The sequence below is a fragment of the Drosophila serrata genome, unplaced genomic scaffold (assembly GCF_035046125.1).
Source record: "Drosophila serrata isolate PLE 108 unplaced genomic scaffold, ASM3504612v1 contig_272, whole genome shotgun sequence".
NCBI lineage: Eukaryota > Metazoa > Arthropoda > Insecta > Diptera > Drosophilidae > Drosophila > Drosophila serrata.
Window position 1 is genome coordinate 4,429,909 of NW_028257170.1, and position 16,362 is coordinate 4,446,270.

Below are 16,362 nucleotides of genomic sequence, written 5' to 3' on the forward strand. Positions count from 1 at the left end.
CTCAATACCATCTCTCCCCCTTGTGACGCCCCTGAATGGAGGAGGGGGAAGGGGGAAGTGGGGAAAGCGGGAGGGATCAGCGGTCGGGAGCGGACTGAGATTCTTCGCTCTATGCCAAATGCAGTGGCCTCAGTGCCACAATAACACTCGAGAGTCGTCGTCACAGGGCTGGGGGCAACAACTTTGCGCCTTGAAGCCTTCCTCCCATGCCACCTCTGCACAGTGGGAAGGGTTAGCTAAGAAAGTAGGAGATAAGGATAAGGATATAAAAGATATAAAAATAAAAAATATCCTCTAATAAAGTAAATATTCTAAAATTATACAGACAACATGACGTATACGTAATTTCCTGACCAGTTTACTTCATTACTTACTTATTTTTGGATCTAATTTGTTAAAGTAATTAAGAACATAAGCTTACCTTGTTTAAGCTTCACTTTGTACTCCTTTGTTATATTATTTGATATAATATGGCAACATGGCGTATGCGTAATTTCGTAATCAGATTACTTACACCTAATTTTACTTTATTATTTTCTTTATTAAAATAATTAAGAACTTAAGTTTACCTTGCTTTAGCTTCATATATGGGAGGTATAAGTATAAAAAATAGCATTTAGATAAGTACAAAATGCAGGCAACATTGCGTATACGTTATTTCTTGACCAGTTTACATTATATTTGTTCTTGAATCTATTGGTTATTTCATTTTATTATTAATAATGTTATTAAAATAACTAATAACATAAGCTTTCCTTCTTAAAGCTTACATTTTCAAACCTTTTTTTATATAATTAATGTAATTGCAATGCCACTGTGCCTTTCTCGTCCTGCCTTCGAGTGGCTCTGTCGGTGGAAAATGTTTACGCAACTCGGTCCAGGCGAAGTGGTTTATGATGCCACGGCAATGGCAACATTTTAAGCTTCATCGGGCACCGGATTGGTATAGTTGTGGAGAACGTGAAGAATGTTCGTGGGAAAATAGACTCGAGAAGAGGATGCCACCAGAAGAATCTACTAGTTGTATGTTAGTCTAAATAACAATCAAAAATAAAAAAAACAGGGGGCACCCGGATTTGAACCAGGGACCTCTCGATCTGCAGTCGAATGCTCTGCCCCTGAGCTATGCCCCCAACTGTTAATCCTCTAGAATTTTTCAAAATAAAATAATACGTTTTTAACTTTAATTTGTTAGTCATAGGGGCCTGGATTTTTAATAAATCCGAAATGAGGTATGCCACTTAAGAAAACAAAAGCAATTGCTTTAGAAACTGTAACAGATTAAAGTTTGAAGCTACTTTAATATGCTTCTCAAAAATTCTTATAAAAAAATTACTAAGCAGAATTGCTTTAATATATGAAGCTTATTATAAAGTTTTGCAATAATTTTTAATTTAAATTTATTAACTGTGTTATACATATAATTACCCGGATTTACATCAGCAAATGGACTGTCTCTGAGCTATTATTTTACCTGAGACAATAGTCAAGGCAATTCTTTATTCTTAAAATATTTTTTAAATATAAAATAAATAAAGAAAATGTGATAAAAAAATCTTTGCTAATTAAAGTTGTCTTGAAGTTTCTGCTTACTATTTTCTGCAACTATTTTAAAGATGAATATGAAGCATAACGATTTTTCGTATTTCAATTTCTTGTTTTTCATTGAAACTTCTCTCAAATTAATCATAGAACTTAAAATAAACGAAAGCAATTAACAATTCTGTCACCCTTTGAATTACATTAATTTAAATGTTTTATTTAAAAGCAATTAGATTAGTTATTGCTTGTCTTGTTTTACAACCCACAATTTCTAGAGCGCATAAGAGATTTTCCCCCATTTTCTTTTCTTTCACTTTTATTGAGAATGCAGCCCTAGTGTGGATCTTGGTCTCTCTGTGTTGTGTCGGTATCCGAGTAGCATATATGTGCAAGTTGTCTATATATTATGTACTAAATCTGTCGTTTTCCTTCAATATGTCAGCGTTGTCGAGGTACAGAGCCCCCTACTCCTCTTGGTCTGGGTCTGGCTCTGCGCTGTTCTGTTCTGTTCTGTTCTGTTCTGGTTGCGTTGTCGTCGTCGTTGCTGAAATTTAATTAATGTGAAAATTTGCACAGACTCGGGCTATTTATAAGTTGTTGTAAGTGCTCGCCGACGACCCCTTCCATTCCCTCCCCCCCTGTTTTCCCCACCTCCCCTGCTGCTTCGTAATGCCACGGAGCCTCCGGTAAATGCCATGTGGAAATTGAAAATTGAAAATTCTCCCTGGAGAGCTGAAAGCTAAAACTCGGTTCTCCGCAGGCAACATAGAGGGGGAGGGGGAATAATTTTTGTGGGGTTTTTGACTAATTTAAATATGCAAAATGTTGCATGGATTGATTTTAGCTTTTGTTTGTAGAAGCTTGCCCTCATTTTTGGGATGCATTGGGTTTTAGGAGGGGGTGCTGGAAAATGGTGGAAAATTGTTGAGTGGGTTGGGTGGAAAATGGGGTGTGTGTGTGTGTGTGTGTGTCACTGGCACAATCAAACACTTCAAAGTGAGCCTCTGAACTCTGTGTCACTGCCAGGCGGCGTTCCTCTCGACACAATTTCGATGATGTGAGCTGGCCTCCCTTTGCTGCTGATGATGATTTCCAGGTGTGTTCAAGGTGTGTTTCAGTTGTTCCAGGACAAGGCCGAGAGGACGACGGGGGTGTGAGTTGCCACAATTCCTAAGAGCTTCAAAGTGTAATTGAATTTTGATTTAAAGTCCTTTGATATATCAGCAACAAAGTGATGCCTTCGCCTGCTTCACTTATTTACACGCCACAGCCAGAAATCAGAGTTTTGGTCCAGACTTGTTGGGGGTCAGTGTCATTCCATTTTTAGAACCCAGCAGCCAAAGTTAATCGATAAGCTACCCCTCAAGTCCTGAAATTCCGAAAATACGATATACCAAAATACAGAAAATCCACAGAAAACACAAACAACATTCGAAACCAATAAAAATTCGTTGCAAGCAAAATGTGTGCGGGTGAAGTTGAAAAGTTGTTCCAATAATTGATTTGTTGCAGATGTTTTTGGGGCTTTTGCCGGCTTTGTCTGTATTTGCCAGGCATTTGCTAAATGGAATTCTTCTCTTCTCCAAAAATCCCTTCATTTCTCCCTTTTGGGGCTTTGTCTTTGTCCCTGCTCTGGCTGAATTATTGGTATTCTGCAGTAATTACTTAGATTAAATGGCAAGCAATGCCTGTGGGTGCGACTGTATCTATCGGCCATGGAGATTGCAAATTTAATTATAATTAAATAGTTAGCAATCATTGAAATTGAAAATAGAAATGGATACTAATGTGAGAGTGTATTTGAAGGTAGTTTTAGTTGGGTCAATCACAAAAGTGTTAATTTGGTAATGGTTTTGTTTTCATTTTAGTACATTTCGTTGTGGAAGTAAACTAAGCAATTGGCTTGAGGTTAGTATTTATATAAATTAAGATAGCTTAAGGTGTCAAGAAAACAGGATTAAGTTCAACTATTAATGGGGTTATGAAATTCTTTTTAATTGTATCTTTAAATAGGTAGTAAAATGTTCGAAGTAGTAAGCTTATTAGTAAATTTGCTTGGTTTTTAATGATTTTTTAGTTTATAGCATAGTTTGGATCACATTTTTAAGAGATTAAATATAAAAAAGATACAAAAATAACTAAGGATTTACAATCCTTGAACTGTGTATCTTAAAATATGGATTAACATGTTCAATGTTATAAACTAATTTTAAATTTTAATTAGTTTTTTAAGATGAAACATTTTACATCATAGTTTTCTTTTACATTTTTAAGAGATTTATTAACTTTATTAATTTCTGCAGCACCTCCATTGCCCTTATTAATTTTTTCCCTAATAAGCAATTAAATAGAAGTTCAAATTACCTTAATCAACCTTCATAGACCCAAGTTCAATATCCTTCAAAAGAGTTTTAACCCGAAACCGAACTCATTACGGGCTCATTAAAGCTCAACACTCAAATTTTAATAAATTACTTGAATTTTCCCCAACAAAGCCCTTGAGGGGTTTGTGAGGGGCATTTTCTAATTGACATGCACCAGAACTGTGGCAACTCTGGCGGAAAATATTTTTGTAATTCAAAGCGGGCCGGGCGACAGGAGGCGGTAGAGAAACGAGACGAGAAACCAATCCCGAAGCCAACAAACGCTTCTCCTTCTGCGGTGTCCCAGCCACCAAGGACTCACCCCGCTTTCAGTGATGGTGATGGCTTTCCTGGTCTGGTCTATTCCCTGGTTCCCTCTTGCCTGGCTCCCTATATTCCTACTAATAGGTCCTCCATGCTCCGGGAATTCCATCCTGCGCCAAAACTCCATGCCCTCCTGCGGCTATGCTGAAATGTGTTTTTATTTTTTCAAAAAACGAGAGCCAAAAAAGAGTAAACGTGAAAATGAAAATAACGCAGGGAAAACCCCCAAAAAGCAGTGCACAGTTATTTTAATTAGAAACGAAGTAATTTGCATATTAAACAGGAGAGATAAAATGTGTGGGAGGAGTTGGCAGAGAATATTTAGATGGATAAAAGAGGGAAAGAGCCATTAAAACGAGGGAGGAATTCATGTGAAGTTGAGAAATTCTCAATTTAATTGCAGAAATGTCAGAGGTCTCAATCAACACTCAATTATTTCTCTATTATTAGCTGAACATCTTCAATTTAAAGGTACATGTAGACAAGGTAAATTCCTGAAATATATTTGTGGATTTTAAACAAGAAATATTTGTTCTTCTTTAAGTATAGAACTTTATATTTGTCAAGCAATTCAAGGACATTTAAGTAGCTTTATTTCGTAATAAAACTTAAAACCTAAAATTACAAATTCCTTTTACCATTTTGTGACATTTTCTCTGTTTATATAATGGTCTTTAAGACGGCCAGAAAATGGCAGAGAAAACCCGGCCTAAAGTCCTGGAATTAAGGGGATGCCTTTAGATTAAAATTGACACTTAACTGCGATAATCGGCAAAAAGCTTTTTAGCCGTCGGCCAAACTAAAGCAAACCGCCGGCAGTCAGTTTGGTAAAAGCAGCGAAAGCCAATGACGAGGGACGAAGGACCAAGGACATGCGAGGCAATCAGTCAATCATTCAGTCGTCCAGTCACTCATTCGTTCACTCTCGCAGTTAGTCAGAAAGTTGTCAGTGCGTCAGTTTGTCACTCTGTCAGGCAGTCAGTCAGTCAAACGAGGACAAATCAGAAAGTCAGGAAAGTCGTAGGACACTCGGCCTTAAATGCCCCCCAAAAGGGACTTCAAGTGTCCTGTGTCTTTGTCCTGCTGTTTATCCCTGTTTAGGTGGAACAACAACGACAACATCATAAAACATCAAAGTGTCCCAAACCAAGGAAAATTCAATTTCAATTCCGTTTTATGCGCCAAAGGACATGCAAACTAAAACTGATTTCGAATGCAGCTCCTCAAACGGTAATCAAAACTCACCTGGATCCTGGAAGGCAGGATAGAAGGAAGACAGGACAACGGGGTCTATAAAATTTGAAGGAACCTGATGGCATGTAAACGGAGAAGTTAGCCAGAGTCAAGAATGGGGCAGCACTTCATCCTAAAGTGGTTGGTTGGTGACCAACTTTAAGCAGGAATTCTGGGAAAGGCGAGAAACGGATATCCCAGGAATTTATCGATGAGGTTTAGAGAGATAAAAAGTAAGACAAGCTCAGGAAAATTCATATGTCTTTTGGAATTTTTTTAAGTACTTTAAAATACAATTTAAAGAGGTCTATTATGAGAGTTTATATAGCTACAAATTCATGGTTTAAAGGCTTTTACTATATCAACAATATAATTTAAAGTTGAAAATATATTTATCCTTCTACTTTAATTTCCTTAAATTATATTTATTTTTTATAGTGTTCCCATCTAGTTAAACAAACAAGCTTTCCTCTTTCAATGTTTGTGTACAGCCTTCTCCGAAATTTCTTGTCATTTTTTGATCATTTTTAATTGACCACTTGGGCAAGAAAAAAATTTCCTTTACCTTACCGCCTTCCCAAGAATCTGGGAAAACTATATAGAAACCTGTTTACGGAAAAGTGTCACCGCAAATCCCGGTCAAACAGACGCCGACCTGCTATGCATCGTAAAAAAAACCAACGAAATTTCCACATCATCATTATCAAAACACAACCGTGAAAATTATCTGCTCAAGTGAAGCGGCCGGCGGCAGGAGCAGCAGCAGGACCTGTCCAAGTCCTAACAATGCCTTGTGCTCGTCCTCGTCCTCGGCGTGGTCTCCATCCCCCTTTTTGCCACACTAAAGTGCTGGCCCAAAAGCATTTAGAGGCAAACTCTGCGACGCGTCAAATGCCTCACGGGCAACTTTGTTGGTAGTTCTCGTTTGCCATTCCCGCATTCCCTCTTTTCCAGCTTTTCCGCTTTCCCGGTGGCATAGCCCTGCCTTCGCCATTCTCCATTTTCCGTGTTGGTTGTAACACGGCAAATAAAAATTGAAAGCAAATGAGACAGCAGAGGCAGACATGGACACGCTGTCGTCCGCTTCATCCCAGGAAACCAGCCGGGACATAGGCAGCCTGCGAGTGTGCACTGCAAGAAAAGTATTGAAATTTACACTAGATAAAGAAATTTGATAGAAGAAGGAAGCTCTTTCTCTAAAGCTTCATCGTTTAGTTGAAAACATAAAGGATAATGTTTAAAAAAGGTTTTTAATTTAAAAGTAAATTAGTTATTAGCTGGGTTTTGAACCCACGGTTTGAGAGATTGGTTGTGTGCAAGCGAGATAGATAGAAGGTTAAAAGTTTATTTTCAATATCATATATATATATCAATATCATATATATATATATATATATATAACTTCAATGTTTATCATGTAATTGTACTCAAAATTAGTAAATAACATCTTTGCAATTTATATTTTGATTGCTCTTAACTTAAGTTGGGAAATTTCAATTTGTATGTAATTCAACCTCAAGTTAACTACTACATTTATTTATATTTGTAATTTAATTTTGCTTTTCTAAACTCTACCTTCTCAGTGTATCTTTTACGCCCATGTCCTGTATGTGTCTGTGTGTGTGTCCTGTGCCTTGACAGCTTGCGCTAAAAACGTTGAGTGTCTTGGGGGGGTGAGAAGCTTGTTCCTCTACGCTCCCCTCCCCCTTTTGAGTTTCTAGGTAATGCGTGACAGAGACACCCCCGTCCTTCCTTTCCTTCCTTCCCCACATTTTGCGAATTCAAATTTGATGGCGGCTGTGGCTTCCTTCCCCCGGGCTACCCCGGAACCATCTCCTCCACTCCGGATGTGAGGCAACAGCAGTGGGAGCCTGTCTATGTCCCGTGAGCCCCTCGCCTTCACTACCTGTCGCTATCCTGATCCTGACTCAGGCTGAAAGTTTAAGCGAATTAAATTATTTGCTTTTTAGATTTCAATATTTCCGCAGCTGAGATTCTCAGTCAATATCCCATGGACGAGAGAGAGGGGATGAGGTGCGAGGGCTGTTTGCCGGGGGTGTGGAGGCGTGACTGGTCTAAATTGGGTTTTTATGATGTGTCTGTAATCATAAAAAGCTTTGGGGCAAGTACTAAACATTTGTTGAATGTGCATTGAAACCCATTGTTAAATGGAGAGTTGCTTTTTTTTTTTGTTGTCAGATATTTTATATAATATGCAAAATGAGAGTTATGGCATGAAAATTCACATTTTTTCACAGTTTAAAGTAGGGGAAAATAATTTAATAAAATTAAGGGGGATTTACTTAGGGAAAAGAAGTATTACAAAGGTTTCTTGCTAAGATTGATGAATTTCCAAAATCGTGATAATAGTCTGCCATTAAATTAAATCAACTGCTGAAAAAAATTAATTTTTTATACCCTTAGGTATTTATTATACTTTTATTTGTTAAAACATTATCTTCTTCTTAGATTAAAAACATATACTCCTGGAAATACTTAAATTTTAAAAACTTTATACTACTTTGTTTACTACAATTATATAATGCAGGAAATATTAATTTTCCAAACATTAATATACCTGACGTGGCCTGATCTGTAAGGCTGTTCTTCGTTGATCATATACATGGTTCATAAAGTCGGGAATTACTCCATCATTTGAAACCTTCCGATTTAAATAATCCAAAAATGTTTCGGATATATTTTTGTAAATATCACAAATACAAATTGCTGTATCACTTTAAATAAAAATTAAGTAATGGGATCCATGGGAATACAGGTATTTATTAAAAAATAAATGCAAAGCTAGCCCAAATGATTCTAGACCTAGGCCTTATTCATATCTTCTAAAGTATCTATATACATCTAACTAATAATAATACATACATACATGATATAATTGTCTTAGTTCAGACTTACCCCTTTTAGTGTTTAGTTATTATTCGTGATGACTTCAATTAGGGTTCTTCCTGGTTATCCATTACTCAGGCGATATTTTTGGGATCGAAGGCCAATCACTATCACTGCCACTATCACTTTAGATGTTTACAGGGGCCTCCCCGCGGACGGAATGAGGTCAGCGGGACTGCAGCGCCTCTATTTATACTCCCCGAGCAAAGAGAACAGAGAAAGTGAGAGCGAGGGAGCAAGTGATATTTGGAGAAATACACAGAGAGAGTTAGAGAGAGCTAGAGAGTAAGAGTAGCCTCTACAGATACACAGTCAGAGAGAGGCATAGGTCCGTTCAATGATCGTTTCTATATGATATAGTCGTTCGATCTTAATGAGATTAAAACCGAAATTATAAAATAATACAAAATGACTTTATCTAAGCTTAGATGAAAATATATTGAAAATGTAAAATGTTATAATTTGTTTTCTATAAATTTTTCGATTGTTGCTATAGAAGCTATCATAAATGATATAGTGAGAGTATAGAAAACTAACTGCAAAATAAATATACTTTATAGAGTCGAAAATGATTCCTTTCCTTCTTGAAAACTTCTGACTAATTATAATATAAAGATTTCTTATAATTAAATTTTACAATCGAACATTATTTTTGCGGGCATGTTTTGCCTGAGTTTAATTTTATTGTAACCCCTGATTTTCTCGAGTTAAAAAATTGCATACATGACTGCAATTGTTATCCTTCTCCCCGTATCCTTCGTGACAAATTACCCCTTAATATTTCACATGGTTTCGCATTCAGCCATCAAAGTTTAAGTTACGCCTCCCCTCCGGATTGCCCATTTTTCCGCCTGCCCAGCCAAGCAATTCTCAAATGATTTCCTAGCACGCTTTTGGGCTGCGCTTTGACGAAGAAAAAATTGTTGAAGAAAAATAAAAAAAAAAAGAAAACTGTGTTCCGCCCAGTTGAGTTTCGGTTGTGGGCTCCTTTTTTCGGGGTAATCACAATCATTAAAATAAATAATATACAAACAAGGACGGGCTACGTGCCACCGCCGACGCTGCTTCCTTCTACTTTTTCAGGCCTGCCTTTTTGCCATTTAAATTTTCCAACTCTAATTCAATTTTTGCTGGCCGCTGAGTTGGCCTTTTTCCGCATTTTCCATCTAGGCCGTTTGGATAGAAAGGAAAAAAAAAAGGAAAATGGTTAAATATCAAAATAAAGAAGAATTATTTCGAGTTGAGAGGGGGAAACCTTAAGCTTGATTATTATGAAGCCACTGAAAGTTAATTTTTTTCCACAGCCATAGAATTATTGCAGACGAAAAGGAGCCGGCCAAGGGATCCGGGCCAAAAGTTTTCCAGGGAGGAGTAAACTATTCAAGCGCGCACTCATTTACCATTTACCATTTACACATTTACCCCGCCCGAGTTGCTCGGTGCTTCTGCTTCTGCTTGTGCTTGTGCTTTTCTGCTTGCGCTTGTGCTTGTGCTTCTCTGCCTTTGCTGTTTGCTGGAGTGAGCCAGTCCATTGCATGCTTCAATGGTCGCGCAAAACATGCCATCATCATCATCAAAGGGAAATTAACCTAAGCGGCCACGAAGTCGACCTGAACCGGCCGCTGTTCAGCTTGTTTTAGCCAGGCCCACACTCTCTTTTGGCCGTGTTGGATTCCGATTGCAATCCTGATACCCGATTCCGTGTCCGATTCTGGCTGGCAATCTGAATGTGACTCTGGACTTGGCGAGTACCACAGTCTGAACTACTGGTTCTGCGGGTTCTGCATTATGCACTTTGAATTTAAGTCGAACAGAAATCAGAAAAATATAGATGAACATTAAATGTTTATTTAGAAAGAATCATAAAAATGTTTAAAGGGAATGTATCAATTTTTTTTTGCTGATAGAAAAATGGCTTTTAAATTATAATTTGGTACAGATTTTTTATATATTCGTAGATATATAGAATATTTTGGATAGTAAATATTACAAAACAAATCATTCCTTATTTTTTTTAGTGTTTGCAAGGTGTTCAAGTCAGCAAAATGGCTGTGAAAAATCTCCTTTTTCCTTGCCTGTTCCCACCCATTATAGTTAATCTAAAGCTGCAGGATGCAGGCGTGGCAGTGGAGGATTGGTTAAGTCATGGATCGCCGTTGATTCGGTGCTAATTGTGGGGCTGCTTCTGTTTGGTTTGACCGGCGCTAATTGAACTCTCCAGTGCTTCTTACCTGCACCACTGAAAGGTGCTTATTGAGGTGGATTTTCTGACGTGGAGCAGGATAAAGGATGGCCAAAGAGGTTGAGATTATTGCTTGGAACTGATGCTCCATTGACTGCGCTTCTTGATGGCTTTGGTTTAGAGACGGAAAAGCATTGGAAGATTGGGAAAATTATTTGGGATTTAACTATAAACTACTTTAAATTTGATGAATTAAATAGTTATTAGAAATAGCAAATTTGTTGACAGTAATCCAATCTTTAATTTCTTTCTACGCCTTCAGAATATTGGTGTCTTTAGGATAGAAAATTATATTCTTAACAATCATTTGTTTAAACTTATAACAATTTAAAATAATATATAAACTTTTGTTCAGAATTTAGACTTTTAATTTCTAATCAAAAATGTTTATTAAATATACTTAAAACCTTCTATAAATATCTTATCTAATAACATAAATATCTTTTATGCTTAGGCAAAACCTTGGCATTAAATCTAAATCATAGTTAGTAGCTTCAATTTAGTAGTTAGCAACTAGTTACTTCTAAACAGAATATCCTTTACGATGGCAATGATTCATTCATTTGAATAAGTAATTTGGGAATCCTTTGCCCCTTATCGACATACATTTTCACCGCAAAGCACCGAGGAGGGTAGGGGGCTTTTGGGGGCTACATTTCGGTCGCTAATTACCCGCGGGGCAGCCCCTTAACCCCAAGGCCCCCTAATTCTCAACCCCACAATGTCCAAAAGTGTATGTGTGGGTGCGGTTGCTCTGGGCGCAAAGGCGGGACTTTGGTTTGGCTTCGCGGTTGACACTGTTTAGCGAACGGATGCGGGAGCTGGTTAAATGAAGCAAGTGCACACAGGAACCGGAAGTGCGGGATCCGGGGTAGGATTTGGGGGGAGGGGGGATTAGGGTGGGAAGAACCACGGATCTGGGTGACACGAGCTGAGCCTTATTAAAGGATTTCGTACTTAACGCTGGGCTGAGCACTCGCAAGGTGAGCGCACGACCATATTGATAAAAATAGTCATTAAAAGAAGGGTTGTTTCAACCCAAACAGAACCCCCGCCCTGCCCTTTGTGCGCTTTATAAATACATTTTAATTTAGCTTTGTGCAGTGAAACATATTTAAATTAAGAAGCAACGGCTTGTGAAATGCATCCCCACCTTCGCTCGTCGCTCGTCGTACATATGTGCCGAGGGTTTTCCCACATTTCCCCAATACGGTTTTGTCATTTTCCAATGGGCAACGCCTCCTGTCTCCTGCCTTCGGACTGGACTGGACTTATTTGCGCCGCCAAGCGTGCTCAATTGTGAGGCCCGATGTTGGTCCTGGCCAGTGTCCTTCGTTGTCCTGCCGTCCCGTTGTCCAGCAGCCTGTCATCCGTTCGATAAAATTAAAACGTCTGCTCATGTGCACAGAGGAGCTCCGCTGCCAGGTCCAAAGTTTGATCCTTTTGTTTATCGACTTGGTAAATGTCCTGCTGCCATGTGTCCTTTCGTCCGCAGCCCGCTCAGGGGTAAGAAACTGACCTCATCTCCATATGGTCCTTGAGTTTGTAGGGCTTGACAGACTTAACAGCAATTTTAATAATGTCATTAATGCATTTTTTAATTAGTAAATTGTGGGAGAAAATGTTGAAATTAATTTAAGATCTGCTGTATATTCTTAAGCTGTACTTTTTATTCTCAAAGCTCAGCTGTCAGATTATAATTTTCTTTAATTAAATTTAAACATATATAGTTTGATCTTAGCTATCTTTGCCTTAAATGTTTATTATATTGTTTTATAAACCAGAGTAATATCCATTCGAGTTGATGTTAAATATTTGCATGTTCCTTGTTTTTCCTTTGTAATTTGCCTGACCATCGTCATCGTCGTCATCATCATCATCGGATGCACACAGCTGGTGAATTTACAAGCCATTTTTTATGACAACAATTTTGCCAACTCTTCACTTCACTTATTTATCGATAATTGGAAATTGCTGCCACAGAGAGTCAGTGGCAGCAACAATAAAAGCAAAAGGGCGAAGCTTTGACCATTTGCATATGACATTCATTGACCACATTATCGGATAGTCCCCTGCTTCTGGTTGGTACAATTCCTTCTCCGGGTGTCGATGTGGGAGTTGCTTCAGTGCACATGCAGAAAAAAGGTGTGAATTCGGGGGGTTTTGTAAGTTTAAAATGTAATTATTTATAGGTTTAAAATGCAACAATTGAACGTAAATATTTTGTATTCAAAGTATTTTTATTATACAATTTAAACTAGAAATTCTTTAAAATAAAGACCAAATCTTGATTTCATTATAGAAGAAACTAGTTCACTTATGAACCCTTTGAAATAACTTCAAAAACTCTTTAAGTGATTAAAAGTTAATAAAGACTTTCTAAAAAATATATTTAGACTGAATAGAGTACAAATATATATTTTACGTATATTATTTGAAACATTTAGGATGTTTTCTGGGCCAATTTGAAAATGTTCTTTAAGTTATTAAATATGTTATAATAATATCACCAAACTTCTGATATATTTTCAAGTGATTTCATATCTCAACTGACTTTCCTAATAAATCTTAAATTGTTCTACTGATTTTCTAAAAAAAAAATATTTAGATGCTTCTTTGAATAGTTATATATTAAATTAAATTTGTAGCAGTGTACCATTGATACACAGATTCATTGGCCCGACAATGGCCCAACAGAAAATGTCATTATGTCCCAAGGAAGGTCGGTGGTAACAATTCCTCACAGCTGACTTTTATTTCGACCCGTTTGAAACAATAAACTCTGGTCATCCTTCCCATTCCACTCCTTTTAACCATAGCCCGTCGGGCTTTTTCTGCTGCTGCATTCTGCCGATAAGGATTGATTCTCCACCACGTGCCCCACGGAGTCATCGGAGCCCCCCGCCTGGGATCTCCTGCGATCCCATGGAGCATCCTGCCACATTAGCTGGCATTGCCACATTGTGTTGCATCAACGGGCGGGCTAATGAGTTGCTAATTAGACATGTGTGTGTGCTTAAATCTGGCTTTAAATGACAATGTGTCGCCGGGATGGCAGTTTTAAGTTGCAATTAGATGACGGCCATTCTTCCTTTCACTATGCGATGAGTCATTGGAAAAGTAGAAAGAGCTTTAAAGGTACACATTTGCTGGAATACAAAATAATATTAAATTAAAGCAAGTCTCCTCATTAGAACTTTATCTGCATAAACCAAAACGTTAATATTAAATTGCCCCTCAATAAATCCCCTCATAATCTTGGAATAATTTCTCATAATTTAAAAGAAATAGGTTAAGAGCCATCAAGCAATTAGTTGGATTTATTGTGAGTCCTTAAAAGGTCACCTGGTAATGCCTTTAGTTTTGATGACCACTCAATGCAGCCGCCCCCATTGACTATCAGAATTCAGGCTTGATTTCCCCTGAAGAGTACACATTATGCCACCTCTAATCCCTCCCACTCCCTTCAAGGCCTGCTTTTACTTACTTTCACTTGCCCCTTGTGTCCCTATTGCATTTAAAGCCTTTTTTTCTGCCGCAGGAGCAGCAGCAGCATTGCAATTCCCTGGAGATTTTTATGTGCATAATCGTAATCATAATCATAATCCTTTCAGATCGTGTAATTAAAATGTGTGCATATAATGCTTTCAATTATAAATACGAAGGGGAAATGAGAAGAGAGGGATGGGATATTGTACAGAGTTTATGCCTAGGATAACGTGAATTTGTAAATATTTAAATACTAAATGAAATAAATACACGATAAGGGGCTTTTAGAATGGCTTTTAGATAAACTGAGTAGCCAAACTGCACTAAAACTAACTAATGGACAGAAGAACATACTTTGTTTATGGCTATGAGTACAGGAAAAGCACCTATAAGTGTATCCTCTGCTCTGATTTCTCTCAATTTGATCCTTGAACTTTAATAAATTCATGATTTCTTTAAGGCATAAACACATTTATAAAAAGAGATAGAGAAAATAGCAATAGGGAATGTAATTTACATGCTCACATGCCCTTTCTCTTACTCTCCCTCTCACATTCGACATTCTCTCCCTCTCTCTTTTTCACCGTGTCCCCCTCACACACTCTCTCCATCTCTCTCTCCATTCTATCATTCATAGATGAAGATAAATTGAAATTTCATTAAGAAAGTTATGTTAGAACGAGATGCCAGCTCGTCACTCACTCTCTCTGTCTCCCTCCTCCTCCCTGGCCTCACTTGAAAATTGAAATGTATAATGGCTGACTGACATGCATGTATATTAGTGCGTGTGTGTGTGCATGTGTGTATTTTGTGTATGTATATGTGTGTAGGCGCACTTCAGCGACTTAATTGTGTCGCGTTAACGTCAAACACATGCAACAAACATGAGCAAACAAATGCTTCCGGTGCGAGTGTGTGTGTAGGTGTGTGTGTCGTGTTGACAGATCCAAACCACCCAACAAAAAACCAACCCAACGCCCACCACCGCCCCCTGCTCATAACATACAAAGCCACTCTTTTATTTTATGCAAAGAAACACACGGTGGAAAAAAAGAAGCAGCACTCTCCTCGCTCACTCAAGCGGCAAAACATATCCGCACACATCCGTTGTACCGCCTCCCGCTCCTCCTTCTCCTCTCCCGCTCCAGGAATCTTTGTTTCCACAGTGAAAACACACACAGTCCCAGCCAGCCAGGATCCAGGAGCTGGGAGTGTGGAGATGGGAGATGGGAGCCAGGAGCTGGGTCTAGCAGGCACAGCAGCCAACGGCCCATTGCCACCTGTCATAAATTTACATGCGCGCAAAGGTTGAGCCCCATATAACACACACATATTTCCAGTGCCAGGACAATAACAAGGCGTAGCCAGAAATACCCTTTGACTATTTTTTAGTCCTTAAATTAAATACCTGTTACGTATTACTTATTATCTCAAAGAGTTAACCAAAAGAGTTAAATTAATAGTTAACAAAATCATAATAATTGCAGGATTTTTGAGTCGAAATATCAATGTCCTTTGACAAGATTTCAGGCCTTTAAATAGTATATATTCATATACTTGTTTCCAGTTACGATTATATCACAGAGGCTTACTTGTTTTAAATAAGAAAGAAACACTATTATTACCCTTATGCCAGTTTTTCTTTTTAATCAATCACAAAGCAAAACCCGATTATTCTAATTTCTATAGAATCATTAAAATAAAACTTAATTCTTTTAATAATATAAAAAGCATTTATTAAATATTTCCAAAGTTGAAACTACTCAGAAGTCATGAAAAAGCTATAAAATTATCCTTTGTTCTATAGGACTTCTTTATTTTATTCAATGTTTAGAGATCACAAAATGAGACTATTTCTATATAGACTATGAAGATAGTAAAAACATTCCGCCAACTCTGTACTATTTAATGACATACTAAAACACAAATAAAGATAGATATTATTAGCATTTAAATACAATATATTACAAGAATACATGGATACTAAATATTCAAAGATATATTAAGCTATAAAATATATTTCTCTATTACCACAATCCTATCTACAACGTTATTAGCTGTATATACCCAATAACAAGTCTATTCACACCATCAATTGGTCTTAGCCAATAAAAATGTAAGTTCACAAGAAAACAGGAAAAGCTAGAGGGATAGGATTCAGGATGCTTCCATATAATAAAAAAATCTGCGGGGGTAAAAGGATTTTTCAAAGCTGAAAATACTGAACAGTTTCTGCTGCTTCATCGCCTTGCCTGGCAAAGG

The 16,362-nt window shown here is 37.7% G+C and overlaps 1 non-coding gene across 1 annotated transcript; it reads right to left on the minus strand.

Annotated features, from left to right (window-relative positions):
- Positions 1-1,061: 1,061 nt before the first annotated feature.
- Positions 1,062-1,133, minus strand: TRNAC-GCA (transfer RNA cysteine (anticodon GCA)). Its single transcript has one exon. It is a non-coding gene; the product is annotated as a tRNA-Cys (tRNA).
- Between the last annotated feature and the right edge of the window lie 15,229 nt (positions 1,134-16,362).